At 41.7% G+C, this 16,931-nt stretch overlaps 1 protein-coding gene across 2 annotated transcripts in view; it reads right to left on the bottom strand.

Moving 5' to 3' along the window:
* LOC124297299 (homeobox protein aristaless-like) overlaps positions 1-16,931 on the bottom strand; it is a 61,502-nt gene that overhangs the window by 43,377 nt on the left and 1,194 nt on the right. The gene's annotated exons all lie outside the window — the stretch shown is intronic.

The following is a 16,931-nucleotide window of genomic DNA, read 5'->3' as shown; positions in this document are numbered from 1 at the left end:
CATCGAGTGTAATCATAATCTATTATTTCGGCAGCAATTTAATCGATTCTCGTGCGTATGAAAGGTGAGGTAATAAAAATAAAGAATAATTACTTTATTCAAAACATCAATGCTTCGATCTTGTAAAATATTCTCATAGATGAACTCATTTTTTGTTCCAAAGTACAGATACAGTTATAGAGATGATCGAATCCGACCACTTCAAAGGTCATTCCCAAAATTTTCTCAGAATATAAATTAGGGTTGAACCTGATGACGCGCACGGTTGATTTCAAGAGTATATTTTGTAAAAAAAATATACGCATCGGATCGAATTTTTCGCCAGGGGATAAAAAAAAACCTTGGTATAAGAGAAGATTCAACACTTTATACACGTCACGTATGAAGCAGCGGATGCTTTATAACAAGTATGATATAATGCATGTTAATTTCAAGTCGATTTCTTTTTTCTGCCAGGAGATTACCGCAGCATCGGTTAATTGGAAATCCCTCTATACCTACGTAAATAGACAAGCATATCGAACTACAGAACTAACAAAAACCCGGACCGAAGTGATTATGCGCTCATGACACGCGGAGATATACAGCTCAGAGGTATAACCTATACCACATGTGAGTATAAATTATACTTTACACATAGATCAGATGCGAGTAATGTAGGTAAAGGCGAGACGGAAAAGGCGCCAGGCCCCGAGAGGTTTTCAGGTATTATTAATAAGGTGTCGATTAATCTGCGAAACGTTTCTGAGAGCTTTGATAAAAGTATAAGTGGCCGAAAACCGCAGGCCGCGCGATAGCCGGCCGAAACAGCTAACTCCTCCTCGTGTGTAATATTCGAGTATATCGATGTCGCACCCACACACCCGCGGCATGCGTCTCTCTATCTGCGTACACGCAGTTTCTACTCTCGATACTTTCGGTTATACAGAAGTGAGAAGGGAAAAAAGGCCGCTGGGATTAATCATGCAAAATAAGTTCGAGGAATCCATTAGTGCGAGTGTATCCAGTGACGTAACAACTCACGGATCAGAGGTGTCGTCCGAGGACCCATTCGACGCACGCACCTCGTACGAGTTGCTGATCGGCGCAGTATTGAATGAAAATGTACGATTAACGGACAAATTTTTTTAACATACAAATTATATCGGTTCGTAATTTTACTTAACGCGGGCGTTGAACAGGGTCACTTTATATTCCGAATGTTTTTCAGCATTAAAGTTTCAATGTGTTGCACAACTTGTTCACTTTCCGTGAAGATTGATAAGATTGTAGAGATTAAATCGGCACGGTGAACGCCGCAATATTCAACTGTCTGGCAGCCCGATCTTACACGTCTATCTGGGAGAAAGACAAAATGAAAAATGGACGAATCCGGTACAAAAAACAAACGCAATTAAAACTACTAGGTACTTGCAATTAGCGCGTCACCTTTAATGCGGCATGGTAGATGTAGAAATGTGGAATTATATGTACAGATAAATTCATAAAACAATGAAGTACACCTTCGCAGAAGACTAGGCTTCTGTCTTTTTAAAGAAATCGATTTCTCCGAGCAATTGTTAAGGAGATTTTTTCGTCGAGACACAACATTTCGCAGCAAACGTCAAAGTCAATAAAATAATTGCTTGGACATTGTAGAGAAAAAAAAAAAAGAATGTAATAAGAATAATCCAATGAAAATATTTTGTCAAAGTTGCGATTTTACACGGAGCGAAAACTTTTTCTTTGTCAGAATCGATTCGTAACCGCTTATATCCGACTAATCGGAACCTGAGTGTGTCAAAAAACGTTCAGACAAAACATCGCGAGTTCAACCATTGAGAAAATACAACAAGGTTTCGCCGTTTTTAGTTTACAGTAGCATAATTACTTTTCCACCATAGATAATTGCAGCGACTTGCGCCTATATTTCTATCGCCCTGTCATTACCAACGAGACATTCTTTCCTCGCAACGATTCCGATTTACAACAGATGATAAAAATGTCACGCAGTGTCAATCTCACGATTCGTAATTTACAAACGACGACTGTGCAGTCTCGACGATCGCGGTTTGAGTAAGGTAGGTACGAGCCACTTTTTCGACCGAGCACGTGTCCGTTACCCCAAAAAGACCAACAACCCCCGCGTTTATCTAAACGAAACTATCAGGGCTGACGGTGAGTAAAATTTACAAAATTTACCAAGACAACGGTTCCTCACATGTCTAGGAATGCGCGCCGCTCTCCCCGAGACTCTTATACCCTTCGAAAATGTCGTTACGGTGCAGCCATTCGGGGTGGCATTTGGAGAATGCCCCTCGCGATATCGTCGGGCATGGTGGGCACGTGTCACGACCCACCTACGCGCCACACACACCACGGACCAAAAGCCAAAGCTTTCTAATGGATTCTCAGAACATACGCCGCTTCTCAAACGCACCCCGGCCAAGTCCGGCTTCCGATCTCGAATCTCGCGGTTGTTTCGACCGATAAACGGCGAGCTAGTCTCGCCGCTCTTTTTCGTGGATAAACAAAATGGTCGTTACAGACGACCCCTGCATCCCGGCCAAGTTGAGAATTCGAGAAAAACCATCGTCAATTTTAACCTCAACAGCCATAATTATACAGTAATTGTTCGCATGCCTCTCTATTTTTTGTTTGTTTTTTAATTTTTTTTTTCATCATTGTTACATTTATTTTTTCTCCTCGAATCTAACGAGATAACGATTGTACGAAATTTGAACTGGTCGAGTTCACCGTAGATAAGTCGCTGCGGTGGTTTTTCGACATCGCACGTATATATTTTGTCAATCTCTTCCGTCGACACTTTTTCGATCAAAACCAATTCCCTCGAGTAATTACGTACCTATAATTTGTCCGTGTTACACGTATACGTATAATACAATTTCGTACATAGCGGAACGCGGGCAGCTAGTAAAGTTTATTCGTCGGGAGGTGGAGGGATTCGGGGTGGTTGTTTTTCTGTTCATCTTCTTTTTCTTTCATTTGTATAATTTTTTCTCCTCTTTTTCGGATGAAATTTTAATCGAGTCGAATTACGTGACAGGTAGATCGGTTCTTGCCCAGGTACAGCGTTACAAATTTCATCACATCTAAATCAACAAGTCACAAGGCAAGTCCGCGTCGCGCCAACAACCGTTAGGTCGGTGTTTTGTTATTAAAATTTACCGTGAAGCTGTACGAGCGTCTGTATACAATTATATATACCTATATACGTATAGGCGGCTGAACCGATATGCTCGGGTTCTTCTCCATGGACACGGATGCTGAGTCCGGTATCCCGAATAAGAGAGAACTCGACCGACTACGAGGGGAAACGGAGGACAATTGATCGCTCGAAACCGTTTGTCGTCTATCATCTCATCCAGCTCCTCCTGCTCTTCGTCGTCATCCCGAGTCTCTTCTTACACAATCGCATCTCGACGTGATTGCTGCGTATAATCTGCGTACGATCGCTGATCGTGGAAATCATATTCAAGTCAGTGATCGTCGCTGTAACGATTCGTGCTGAGGAAAAACTGTTACTCCGCGATTTTAGAACCGTCCGAAATCCGGTAGACCGTAATAAAACAAAACACAGTCCCATTTCGAAATCTTGATACCTTCAAGATCGTTGTAAAATTAGGAAAGCGGTGATTTTTCCCCGATGTTTCGTCACCGTAACGTTACTAGCTTCAACATCGTTCGTGGCATGCCTTGCTGTTACAACACGAGGTAAGTGATACCTCAAATCCACGTATATATTATACCTGCACCTATGTACAACACGTACAATAGTTATACGAAAAAGAGTGAATTAACTTTTTCATCGACAACATCAAGCCGTGGTCACGATAATATCTTACATAGAATCGTGCAATGCCTACAGCTGCACCTTGATGTGATACCCATAACGTCGATATCGACGTCGCGTACACACTGCAGACCTATATTTATATTGTTATATAGATATAAATGTACATATAGAAAGAAATTTATAGTCGTAAGAATGGCCGTGCGTAATGGACCGCGAGAAGTTTATAAGTATAGCAATAGTTCGCATGGTAATTGGGCATAGCGCATAATACGATGTACCGGGTACCCACGTAGATAATATTGTTGGTATAGATGAGTTTTCTTTCTTTGTTTTTACTCATTATAACGTTACAACGGATGTTTAAGAAACATTAGTCATTCTTTGTTTTTACCCTTGTTTTTGTAACCGTGTTTAGTTTTCTCATTGTTTTTCAACGTCCAGCCTGAAATTGGATTGGTTTTATAAAACTCCTCGTCTATACATCCAGACGGGGCAAAAATTTACGAGAAGTTTCACGAACCGACTAAACTTATATTTACACGGAACGATCACTCGATTGCGGTTCACTCTTTTTCTTTCTCTCCGGCTTACATTAACGTGTGCAAGGATTTATTTCAATAAAGAAACAGACGTAGAAAGCATGGATAGTTTCCTGTACGAAACGCATCGCTTCCCTCCCCTCTCTTACTAGCTTCGTTTTTATCGTCACTTTTTCAAATGTTGATCGAAAAATTTACCGGTTTAACTGACGCGTGACTTTGTTTCGCGAGTAGAGCGTAAATGAGAATGAATCAGTTGACGGCTAAGGTTTGACATTGCGTTTTCAACTACTCGAGATTTTCATATCCTTTCTTTCGAATTAGCGATTCAAAAAAATATCGTCAGGTTCTTTCATTTTATCGATAACATATTTTCCAGACGAAACTGCCGCTTTTCTGTGAAACCCCAACAGTTTTAAAATATCCATTATTTTAGGTATACACTTGTCATCATAGGCGTGATTTGATTGGCATTGTCTTCGGCTAAACCGAGTATACCGAAGGTACACGAGGTGTTTGCAGAAATCGTCGATTCAACAAAATGCTGGTTTGATTGAGATAAACGCGACGGTCACGGGCTGTCAATTGAATATATCTGGCTGATTTAACAGACAAACGGTAGCTCCTAGCAGCTCCGATTAAACGGCCAGTGATTTCTGTTGAATCAATCTAAACGAGTGTTCCGAATCAAGATATTCGAGGAAAGCGTATGAAATTTGTATGCAGGAATCCCCAGTTCGATACCCCATAACCTCACGACACCAAACATGTTTCCCCATGATACACAGCTGACATGTTCCGTGAGTAAATGTCGTTACACCGGAGAAGCAAAGAACATTTTTTTGTCCAACAGATTATTAACAGACCTGATATAACGAGTATAAAGTACCCCGGCCACGATCGCACTGTAAATATATTCATTCTCACGACATTCTCGCGATATACAGGGGCTGCAATCGCTGGGCTGTACGCGGAGTGAAAAAAGCCAAGGCAAAATAGATTGCAAGTCGTTTTTCCTACATAATTACACACCATGCGACCTGCGACATCGATATTTTTAATAATAAGGTCTAATACGGTCGATGATAGATTGAACAGAGTTACAGGCAGATAGATTGTGTGTGACAGAAAGGCGGACGCAGTCATTGGAAAATCTCGTTACACGGCACCTGACGGTGGGTATCGGTAATTTCATTCTCGAGCTACCGATCGTGAGGAGGAGGAGGAGGAGGATCGGGACAGATATACCGATCTATCTATCCAGTCGTCCGACGCGCCGCGATCCGGGCGGAACTAATGACAAAAAACCATAGCCGGCTGTATATTTTGAAAGAGGAGAAGCGTTGCAGTACCGAACCGGAAGGCGTTCCTTCGTTCCTTCGTTCCTTCGATATCTCGCTGCACTCTCATCTCGGCAATCTCGGCGATCGGGGGCGGCCATTCACTGTGCGCCTTTGTTTATTTACAAAGACGCTGTCCTACATGAAAATAAAGAATTCGAACGGTAGTGAGAATAAGAAGACTGGCAAGATTCGGTCCACGCTAATTACACCGTACCGATCGATGGGTTTTTCTTGCGTCGCGTCGCGACATCTCGAGTCGTTCCGCCGTGACGGTTTCGAATCTCGACTCGATAATATATATACAGACATTGGCATGGCTATACCGATAACGTACACTCGAGCAGGTTGAACCCCCCAAGATTACGGCCGAAGTCAATTCGGAGCCTAGGAATCGATTCTTCTCGACTAATTTACCTTTTCGAAATTCGATCGTCACGGTTTATGAACTCGTCTCGAACTCCGCGTTGCCCTGGCCGTCTACGTTTAATGGTGAAATTGTCTACCGTGTATACATGGCCTCGAAATAATCGTCAGATTCAACATTCTTGTACGTAGAACGTACGTGCTCGACATTTACACTCGTTGCCGCAGCTCCGCCAAATAAATTATCCGGAATGACAACTTGAACTCGAGTCGGTATGCAGAGAATATTACCGTGACGGTGGTCAATTCGTTCCCAAATTAACGCGGTTCATCCGAACATAAAACCGCATTGTGTTTTTTGCGCTCAAGAGACATAGCGTTCACATAATACGGTGGTTTCACACATATTTTTCAAACCACTTTACGTTTTGTTACCCCTTATACGACAAAACACCTGCACACTTGTACGATTCTATAACAATTCTGTACTAATGGAATAATAAGTTTCCGTTTAACGAAGTTTAAATTTATAATCAAACACTGCGGGAATATAATATATAAATATCTCTAAATAGTCAATTCTTCGCTAATTTTCTCTTGCTTCGTTTTTCTTCGCTGCTTCTTTTCCTCGAAGCCTTAGACTACCGCTTTTACGTAAAAGTATATAGGATAGTTAGGCGTATTATAATATATTGTTATCCAGAGACATTGCCCGACCGTCTGCCTTCTTGCCTGTCGCACCCGCGCAGTGAAAACAAATATTGCGGCCTGCGGGACCGCCCACAAAAATTAGTTACGCGAGTGAGGGAGTAAAAAATTACAGCGAAGAAAAAGGAACGAAGAAAACCAGGACGACGGCCGCGACGATGAAACGTCGCACGGCGGTCACGCCGGGGGGCGTCGATACGACGGATAAATAACGACATACATATGTACAATGTATATGTGTATAAACGTAAATAATACGTATACTTATAACTTATACATATTATTGCCGTGTACAGCAATGAAAATTAATTAAAACCTTGCACATATTACACGTATGTACTAGGTATAGTGATTGTAATATATGGTTGAAAAATTTCAGCTTATACAGGTATATGTGACACATTTTGTACAAATATGAGACATTCTTTACCGAGGTATACATGTTTCTTTTTTTTTTCATGTTCGACAAGACGTAGCTGCATTACAAACGCGCACCTGTCCCCACGGACTAGTGCAGGTTGATAAAAGGTAGATACCGAGACAGCTAGGATCATTACCCGTGTACGATTGCTCGACTTGTTGTACGGTGCAGCGTTAGAGGATCAGAGCGACTAGCCTGCGGAATAAATTTGTTAATTCGTAGATACACCTTACATACCTGTTATGTAGAGGTAGGTACATAACTCGGGTGGAAAGGCGAGAAGATCGGGTGGTACGTACCTAGGTAGGTACAGAGCGCGCGACGAAACTCAATTCAGAGAAATTTCACGGTTGCTCGACGCGCGACGAGAATATTCTGCTGCATAACGCGGACTGAATAGAAATTAATTATTTTCGGAACGGTCCGTGTGTATATATATTATATATACATACGAGAAGTCGAAAATGGATAAAGAAAAAATCCCACCACCAGAGCGAAAAAAATGACGAAGGTCGAACGGTTTGAGGCGAGGATGAGAAGGCTGAGGGAATTGCCGGGGGTTCCGCAGGTTTCCTCGCGAGTACGCCTCCTCCTTGTCCTCCGCATCCTCCCTCGTCGCTCGTTTGCGCCGTTACGACTTTATACGCGAAGAAGCCATCCTCCTGGAGGGGCTGCAGAGATCCCCTGACGGGATACCTTGTAACTATACCTGCAGGTAGGTATAACTTTGGTTAACACCTTTTGCGTCGGTGCGGTAACCCCCCGCTGCAGCAGCCGTTTGTCCGCAGCGCCGGGCGTTCAGCCGGCCGCAGCCGCAGCCGCGTGAAAAAGAAACGCTGTCGTAATCGCTTTGTTCTCGGCCAACCCCCCGGTTCACGGCCCGCGGGACTCTTACCGGATGGACGACGTCGCCTTGCCTCGAGCACACCTCCGTGAGTCTTGCATGGATCAGAGGGATCTGTGTCGTGAGGATGAAGCGAGTAGCGTCGTTACCGTAACGACGCGTCATTGGTAAAAAAACGCTGTTAGTTGGCACGTTTATGACTTTCCGAAATTTAGTAAACCGTTGTAAACAAAATATAGACTATTTCTGAATGGTTAACTATACTTGAAATTCATCTTCAAATTGCCTTGAAATTTTTGCAACTCTGTCGTGTATAGAAGTGCCATTTATCATTGCAGATAGGTGTGTAGATAGACGCTGATAAATTCATATTGTATAAGTGAAGCGTGCGGAGTGGTGAGAATTTTGTAACATCTGACAAATAAGCAAGAAAATTTATAAGATGATTAACGTAACAACGAAACGAAAGGTTAGAAGGAAATTATCACTGTTTCGAACTTCGGAATATGGGTATAAGTTTGAAAGGGTGGAATTAGAAGAATGCGTGTTCGTTAATGCTAGATTAAATTTATTGAATTTCAAACAATTCTAAAGCTGGGAAGTGACAATTTTTTTTTTTTTTTTCATTACAAAAGCATCGTTGAAGTTCGAACCTATTATTATTCAGTATCGCAACAGCAGCTCGGAATTTAGAGATAAAATTTGATATTTAACTTATGAACAGGAATTCGCTTTTCTTTCAATTTTTCCATTTCAATTTTCTGATCCTCGTTACAACTGCTACAATTTTTTTGCCAATTTTCACACAATTTTTTCGTAATTACTTCTCTTCCCACTAGCCCGTTAGTTGAATTCTCTTTCTCAGCTAAAAATGGTTGACTCCGTAAGATTGGGGATATCATCCGGCGCGTCTGGATTGAATCTTTTTTCTCAACCGACTGAATTCTAACGCAAGAGCAAACATATTTCACGGGTGATGAAGCTCTCTAATGACATTTTCATATATACTCTCGTACTGCGGTAAATGATAAGTACTGAAACTGAATAAACAAAAACTTCAATATAATAATATCGCGGGATGATCGCGGTTTTTCCTTCATCCACGCGGTATGCGTCATACCTACACATGCATACAATATAATGCCTGCCGTGTAACAGCAAACTCGCGGTATTATATTCCTGTCCAACAAGATCGTTACTAACGAGGTGAACGCGAACGGTCCTGCGGTTGATTTTTTGATACAGGTGTGTGTATGTATACATATATGTGTACGTACACGTGTGAGACGCCGTGCCATACCTACGACCGATTGCAAGCTGCCGCGAGAGTTGGCTCTTGTTTTATTGAGCCGTATATCAAATCTCGCCGCAGTCCGAAGAGACGATGGGGCCTCTCTTGCCTCTGCAGATCGTCTGTGAAAACACCCTCGTCGCGGTTATGCAGCTTTTTTCTTCGATCTTGAAACCCTCTCCGGACTTTGTTCTACAATCTAGATTCCACCGAGTACGAGTATCGATACAGGTACGTACGTACGATCGTCCGTAATATTTTGACTGAAAAATTTAACCGCATCGTTTCGAAAATTTCACCGTCTTCTATTTTTTTAATTGGTAAAACTCATTCGCGAAACCTGTGCAAGTTATTCGTTCGAAATGAAATAACGACGCGTTGTTATTTATAACATACGTCGTGCACTGCAGTGCGCGGTGTTTTACTGCCCAGTTTTGGATGATTGCGAATACCCGCAACGCGGTGCAGGATTGTGTATACATACATGTGTATACGTATATGTGTAGGTATAAAGATGGGGCAAAAAGATGACGCTTAATTCTTGTGCACTGCACTGACGGCTTATGCATACATGAAAGGATCGGACCGAGCAAATTCCAATAAATAACTAAACAAAGCGGTGAATAGCGCCGCTCGGCGGCTTCATATTTACATCCGTTAACGAGCCGCCTCCGAGATATTTACATTTTTAATAACGTAACGTTTGGGTGAAGGAGGGATATGCCGGGGGTATACATAAGAGGCGCGGGAGCTTTCGGCCGCAGGTCTCCACCCCCGATGACCATTTATTAGCCCTAATTGACCGGGAGGAGGGATCGTAGCTTGTTTACATTTTTGTTAGGCCGAAATTTAATTAGGTAAAAAATCCCTGTTATTTATTATCCAGCCAAACGTGGCTCGCTGCAATAATGGCGACTCGTTCGTTACAAGTTCAAACTTGCGAGCAGTCTTATAACAATACCTCACGCGTATTGCATTAAAGTGCGAAAGGTATAAAAAAAAAAAAAAAATTGTCATTTCTGCAAGTATTCCGATATTGCCAGATAAAATTATCATTTCGCTGCGACGAATACGTAAACAAGAACGATCTTTACCCACACGGGGTGAATTCTTCGATTTCCACTGATGCAGAAGTATACTTCTAGTAGTGTGCAGATATATGGGAAGTTTAGAATCGACTTGAAAGCATCCTGATGACTGACAGGATCTCAAAGAATGCAGGTATATCCGAGACGTTTACGCTTTGATCTTTCAGACTAGGAGATCAAACTACCGTAGAGAGCTGATACCGATAAAAAGCACACAATTAGCGCGATGGAATGTCAAAAACTATATTTCAACTTCTTCGCCCGCGACGCGGCACGTGAGTCAAGTTGTGAAAATCAATCTAAAATCACCCGGAGCGATAGATTAAAAAAAATAATATATTTACCTAAACATCGATATCTCGTAGGTAGAAGCAACAACGTTCGTCGATTCCGCAGGTACCAATGCCGAATAATCGTTGCGTGACACCGCGCGGCCGGAATGGGCGTCGTATTAGCGAATTGCACCATTAATCGCTCCATCGAGCCGATCTCCCCCCCCCCCCCGCGTCGATTCGTTGGTTATTCATACACACGTACACCTAGGCGCATTTAATAGGTGAGACGAGCGTGTACATTTGTATGTATGCCCAACCCGACGAGTAGCGTTACAGACGGACGAGAAGAGCCTGGCGCGTCCATTAGTTCCGAGTAATTGCTAATCGCTAATTACCAACGATACCGTGGTGGACCAAGGGGAACGGAGGGCGAAGGCACTCGAGCCAATTAACTGATCCTATAAACGTAGGTATAGCTGGGCATGTTCGATAGATAGAAACGAACTACAACCCTCAGCTATGTGTATCCGATATATCGCCACCGTTGCATCCGTGCAGCTGACGCGCTCTTTGCGTATGCCTTTTACCGGCTATTACATGTTCTTTAACGCACAAAACCTGCACCATGCGGCTAAACGACCGGGTGAAAACCGTACTAGAATTTTAATAAGGGAACGTGCTTGTATATTTTATATACCCTCGTGTTCGTCTGGAGTCGCAATGCAACGCGAACTATCGTCGAATGTAATAACTTAATCTTGTAATCTATACCTACTCCTCTTCGCTCGTATTACCGGTAAATAATACACGGAAAAAAAAACAATTACAATATTTCCTTCTGAATCAACGCCAATCGAAGCTCGACTCATCCGAAACCGTATCTTGCTATAAATAACACCAAGGAACAATAAGTGCAGATAATTTGAATTTGCGATTGTTCCGTAACAAGCAGATCCTCGCGATGATCTACCGATGCGATGCAATCTGTTTTAAAAACCATTTACGATTTGCAATTTGTCGACCTTTGCGACAATTTTCCAACTACGTGACAAACAAATTTTCTAAACGTAGCAACAAATTCACCAACTTTAAATTAGCGAAGGGTACGATTCGCGAGATCAGCGGCAACCATCCACGCCGGCATCGCGAAGCCTGATCACCTGATCATCGCTGCAGCTAACGAGCCGGTTTCTCCAAATTACGGACTACAGGGATCGGTCCTCGGAAGAAAAGCCGAAGAATGAAAAGGATCGGGCTACGAAGAAGCCAAGATCAGAAGAAAGAACGCGGGAAGGGAGAGGTGGAGATCAGAGAGGAGGTGCTGTTACCGATAAAACGCAATTAGAGAAGCAGATCCGGCGCATAGTCGCTGCCTCTCAGAAAGCACTCGCCAACTTTTTGGCTCGCGATTTTCGCCCCTCCTTCCACCATCTTTTGCTTTATTTCTTTCCTTTTCTCTCGTAATTCGGCCTGACCGACGCGACGCGACGAGCCGCTTGAATACAGGTAAGTTTACCACATCGGCTCTATCGAGTCCCCGAAAAGCTTCTAAACGAGACAACACGAGCCTCGAGAATCGGTTGATTTATTCATTCTCAGATTCGCAAAGCGTCCGACTGGTTTTCCGCAATTACAGGAACTTACACAGCCGAAGCTCCCCATCTAAAAGCCGATGGACCAGGTACTCCCGATCGGAGTCAACGTCGCGTTTCACCCTATAGGTATACAATGATATTTCAATTCTTCGCCGCTGTAAATACAATTAACTTCGCAGCCTCGAACCCGCGGTAGCTCAACGAGCTTCCACTATTCCCCAACATTCAATTTTCCAGTAAACAATAATAGCCGTTTCCATAGATGTAATAGAAAGCGTTCATTGTCAGGACTACACCTCGTGTCTCCGTTCGTCATCAATCACTCGGTTAATTTATTACGCGTAACAGACATTACTTGTTAAAAGGATATCTCCTGACAGTAGCAATAACAAAGGCTGAGGAAGGCGCGATGGATACACAAGACTTTGACAATATTTCGTACATGTTACACACCTACCACGCATAAATACTCCATGTACCCCGATCCCCCGTAACAAACGTGTTACTACCCCCAAGGTTCGAGGAAGGAAGGGGATCTTCGCCCCCTTCGGTAGCGCCTATCACGTGCCACAGTACGAATCGTGATACGCGTGATACCCCGTGTACGAGAATCGCGAGGGCCAATCAGCCGCGAGCCGGCGACGCCATTCCCCCGTAGATTATACCAACAACGGTCTATGTGTATATAATTTATACGGTCAGGGTACCTCGTACAAGCTGCGTTATACATCCGTCAGCTTCGCGATGGTGTAGAATCGGGAATCAGCTATCGCGGAAAAAGAGAGCCGGATTTGATTAATCGCCCGCAGGACAATTATACATGTACGCGGCAGCGAATCATACATGCATGCGTACATTCGTACTTACCTGTGTGTGCGTATCGAGGTACACGTTTAAGCGTTACAAGCACCTGTACGTTGAGGTTCGACATACCTAATAATGGTGGATGGACTTGTATCTTTAATACATACCCACTTGGTTTCTAGATACTTTACGTGCGCGCTTGCATACGTGGATATACACGTAAATGTTTAGTTACAAGTACCTATATCTATACGTTCTGTACGGCTCGCAGTGCAGTGGGTAATAACGGGTAATTACTTATCTTTTCAATTACTATCGCCTTTCCGTCAACACCCATTATATACCCGCACTGTGTACGCCCGAGTGGCAGCTCCCTCTTGTATTACACCCTTATGTATGTAGGTATGTACGTAGGTACGTATTCTTGGGGCGATAACCGCCGCACGGTCACCGTAAGGAAGTCCGAGGCGTATCGTTGAAACCATAAATACAATCGTGATTTGTTTTTTTCTTGAATATAATTAGTCGCGGCGACGAGGATTACTGGTAATCGTGTATTTTCATTCTCGCGTTACAATAACACTGGACGACGCGCGAAAATCTGTCTTGGTGATCGAATAAATTGTTCTTCTTTTTTTTTCTCTCTATCCTATATTGTCTGTTTTGGTAAGGCGAACTTCATGGCGTCGAGGTAAACGTTGATTGTCATCGCAACTCTTATTGTTAGATGTTCATAATAAAGAGAAATAAAAAAAAATTTATGATTTTCGTCATGTTTGTCATTGTCACTTCAGCTAATGTAAAACATTCCGTGAGATTCTACCAGACTGCCGAATTCACTTCGAACCGTCGAATTTTCAAAACCAAAGCAAATTTTCTCAAGAATAATAATTAATGCCTCTTTTTTCAATAAATCATAAACTTTCATTCGAGATGATATTCATTGCAATTTTCGATTATAACTTCTCTTTGGAATTATTCTGAGACCCTTCACCAATATCATAAAATGTTTTTTCGGGTTATTCAGACTCCAGCATATATTAGCAATCCAATAACCGTATAGTGAATACAAAATAATGCATCAATATATATTATTGAATACATGCCGATTCAATTCAGACTCAGCGTGAAGTATACATCAGGCGATTTCTATGCGATATCGTGTCGAAAGTAGGATCTAAAAACGTATCTAATGACTATAAAAAAAAAAACGAAATTTTGTTTACAAAAAAATAAAGACTACAACTTTACTTTTAGACCATCAACTATCGTATGCTCTGGTAATCTGAGATTTTTTTCGTGAAAGGTGAGAGTTTTCAGCTCTATCTGGACCCATGAAAGAAATATATACATTTCGTCGGACAAGGTCAGTTAAGAAATAATTTCTGTTGTACAGCGTAATTTGCAAAGTTAAGTATAGGTATGTATGAAAGATTAACGTATACATGAGTTAACGCGATCAAAATATATCAACAGGCAACACGGGAAACGTGTTGCCGAGTTCACGAAACTTTGACTAAATAAGAATAACCATTAAGACATTGTGTACAGAAGTGTGGTTTGAAAACGCAGGATAATCTCGGTAGATAATCTGAGTTAATTTGCAAAACAGGATAATCCCAGTCCGTCGAGAGAGGCTCAACCATCTCACGCGACCAGCGTAACGTATCAGCTAACTTTGATAAATGGAGCAAAAACGCAGTTTCGGACACGGTGTAATTATTTTCGTAAATGAACTTAATTTTTTACATTAACGAGCAGAAATTTTTTGATATTAATGACGCCGTTCAGCGGTTTTGAACCGCGTTTCAGTCTATTCATCATTCGGCAATTTATTCATGATATTTTATTACATACAGCAAATTTACAACTTGTCAGCGAAACGACACGATTGTCGAAACATATTTTAACGGATCTCTAATCTGATTTCGTAAGTTCGTTGCACTCCGTATAACGAACACAGGAAGTTACATACAAGTAAAATTTAGTTTGCTACCTGTTATTTCTGAAACAGTGCGACACGCGACAGTTTTTCGACCACGATTATAACAATCTATGGCAAACACAAAGATGTACAATAAAAATTTACCGATTGCAAGAAATGTTTGCAAAATATGATTTGAATTTTGACAGAGAAGAATTGGATAGGGGTTGAATAAGATCTTGGAGAACTAGAGAAGATTTGACAACAAAGCGGCGAGAATAGAGAAAATTACGTAAATGCGTGATATGTATACATATGCACACCTGCACGCGTTGTCCCGCGGAAAGTTATAATAATGCGTTTTTAATTGGACGCCATTTTGATCATTAATTATACATCTACGCGGTTCTAAGACAGAGTTACACGCTAGAGAATGAAAAATTTTTTTCCTGTCCCCGGCAGTGATATCAAGACAGCGAGACGCTCCAGCTCTGCCGATTGTAATCTACACACAACGCGGAACCGCGTCTAACGTCTTGCATGTACGTTCTTGTTATACATATTTAGGGAGTCTAAGCGTATATTATGATGCGCGTACTTGACGCCGAGTCAAGTTTAAGCGTCGGTGGATAAGCGAGGTCTGCTGTTTCTAATCGCGAGCGAGAACAAGTACCTAAGAACAAGAAAGGACGTACGTATTATACGTCGTGTGTACGATGTTCCATAGATTAAGAGGATACTGTACTAAGACCTTACCGACCGGGTGAAATGTCACTGAATTCTGTTATTGTCCACGCTTACGCATCCCTGAAGCAAAGAAAAAGTTACCTACAACGCCATTCTACATGCAATGCCGAACAGGACATCCCAATTTTTTATTTCTATTTTTGTTTCATGCGAGAATAACGCCAGGAAACGTAGGCCTGCAATAAGTGGTAATTGAATTACAGGAATACACTTGCTGGCATTATTCTTGCGTAAAACAAAACTTTTTCCAGATATTCGATCACTCGGCACTGCATGTATAGAACGACGCTATCCGATGCTTCTTTGCGTTAGTGATGCGTAAGCGTAGGCAACGGTCAAAATAAGTGATTTTTCGCTCAATCCGTGAAGACTGAATGTACGTAGATGTACCGAATCATTGTCAATTTAAAAAATAGTACAAGTATACATGTAAAATACAAAGGTATGTATAATTACTGAACGATCGGTACGTATGCCAGGATAAGTGAGACACTTTTTATTGTTTCGTACCGTTCAATTGCTTGGGCATATACCAATGCAACGCTGAAATTCAACCATCGGCGTATGGGAGATGAAAAAGTGCAAACAACAATTGGGCAACTTCAAATACTTAACAACACAGAAATGTATACTAGGAGACGGAATAAGTAATCCACATTCTAATTTAATCGGAGTAAAGATTTTCCTTGTTGCGACTAGGATGTAAAAAGAAAGATTTAACTTTACATTAGAACACAGTGGTAGAACAATGTGCATAACGAATCATTTTGCTTCACATTGTTCGCTGTCAATTGAATCAATTCAACTTTGAGGATATGTGTAGGTGCAGAGTACCTATCGTTAATTAATGGAACGATATCAATTACCTATGTCTCAAAGTCTTGAATTTTGAAATATATCTGCGAGGCTCACAACTGTATACTACATATAATTCATAACAATATTACTGGCTGTCAATAAAATCCGCACTTTTTTAACGTCTAGCGATTATCATCCAGAGTTTCGAGTTTAAAAAATATGAAATCCACACACGTGGAAAAAAAGGCGCAGAAGAAATTCAGGAAAAACTATTGACAATTCAACATCGGCGTTCACACCTGTAACACCGGTCAACACGAATTTTGAGTTTGGGTTCTATAGATCAAATTTTGAATTCGTCCACGTAACTAATAAAAGAAAAAATAGTTATATTC

The sequence above is a fragment of the Neodiprion virginianus genome, chromosome 2 (genome assembly GCF_021901495.1).
Source record: "Neodiprion virginianus isolate iyNeoVirg1 chromosome 2, iyNeoVirg1.1, whole genome shotgun sequence".
NCBI classification, from domain to species: Eukaryota; Metazoa; Arthropoda; class Insecta; order Hymenoptera; family Diprionidae; genus Neodiprion; species Neodiprion virginianus.
Note: the sequence above shows the minus strand (reverse complement) of the source record. Positions and strands in the feature narration are given on the sequence as shown.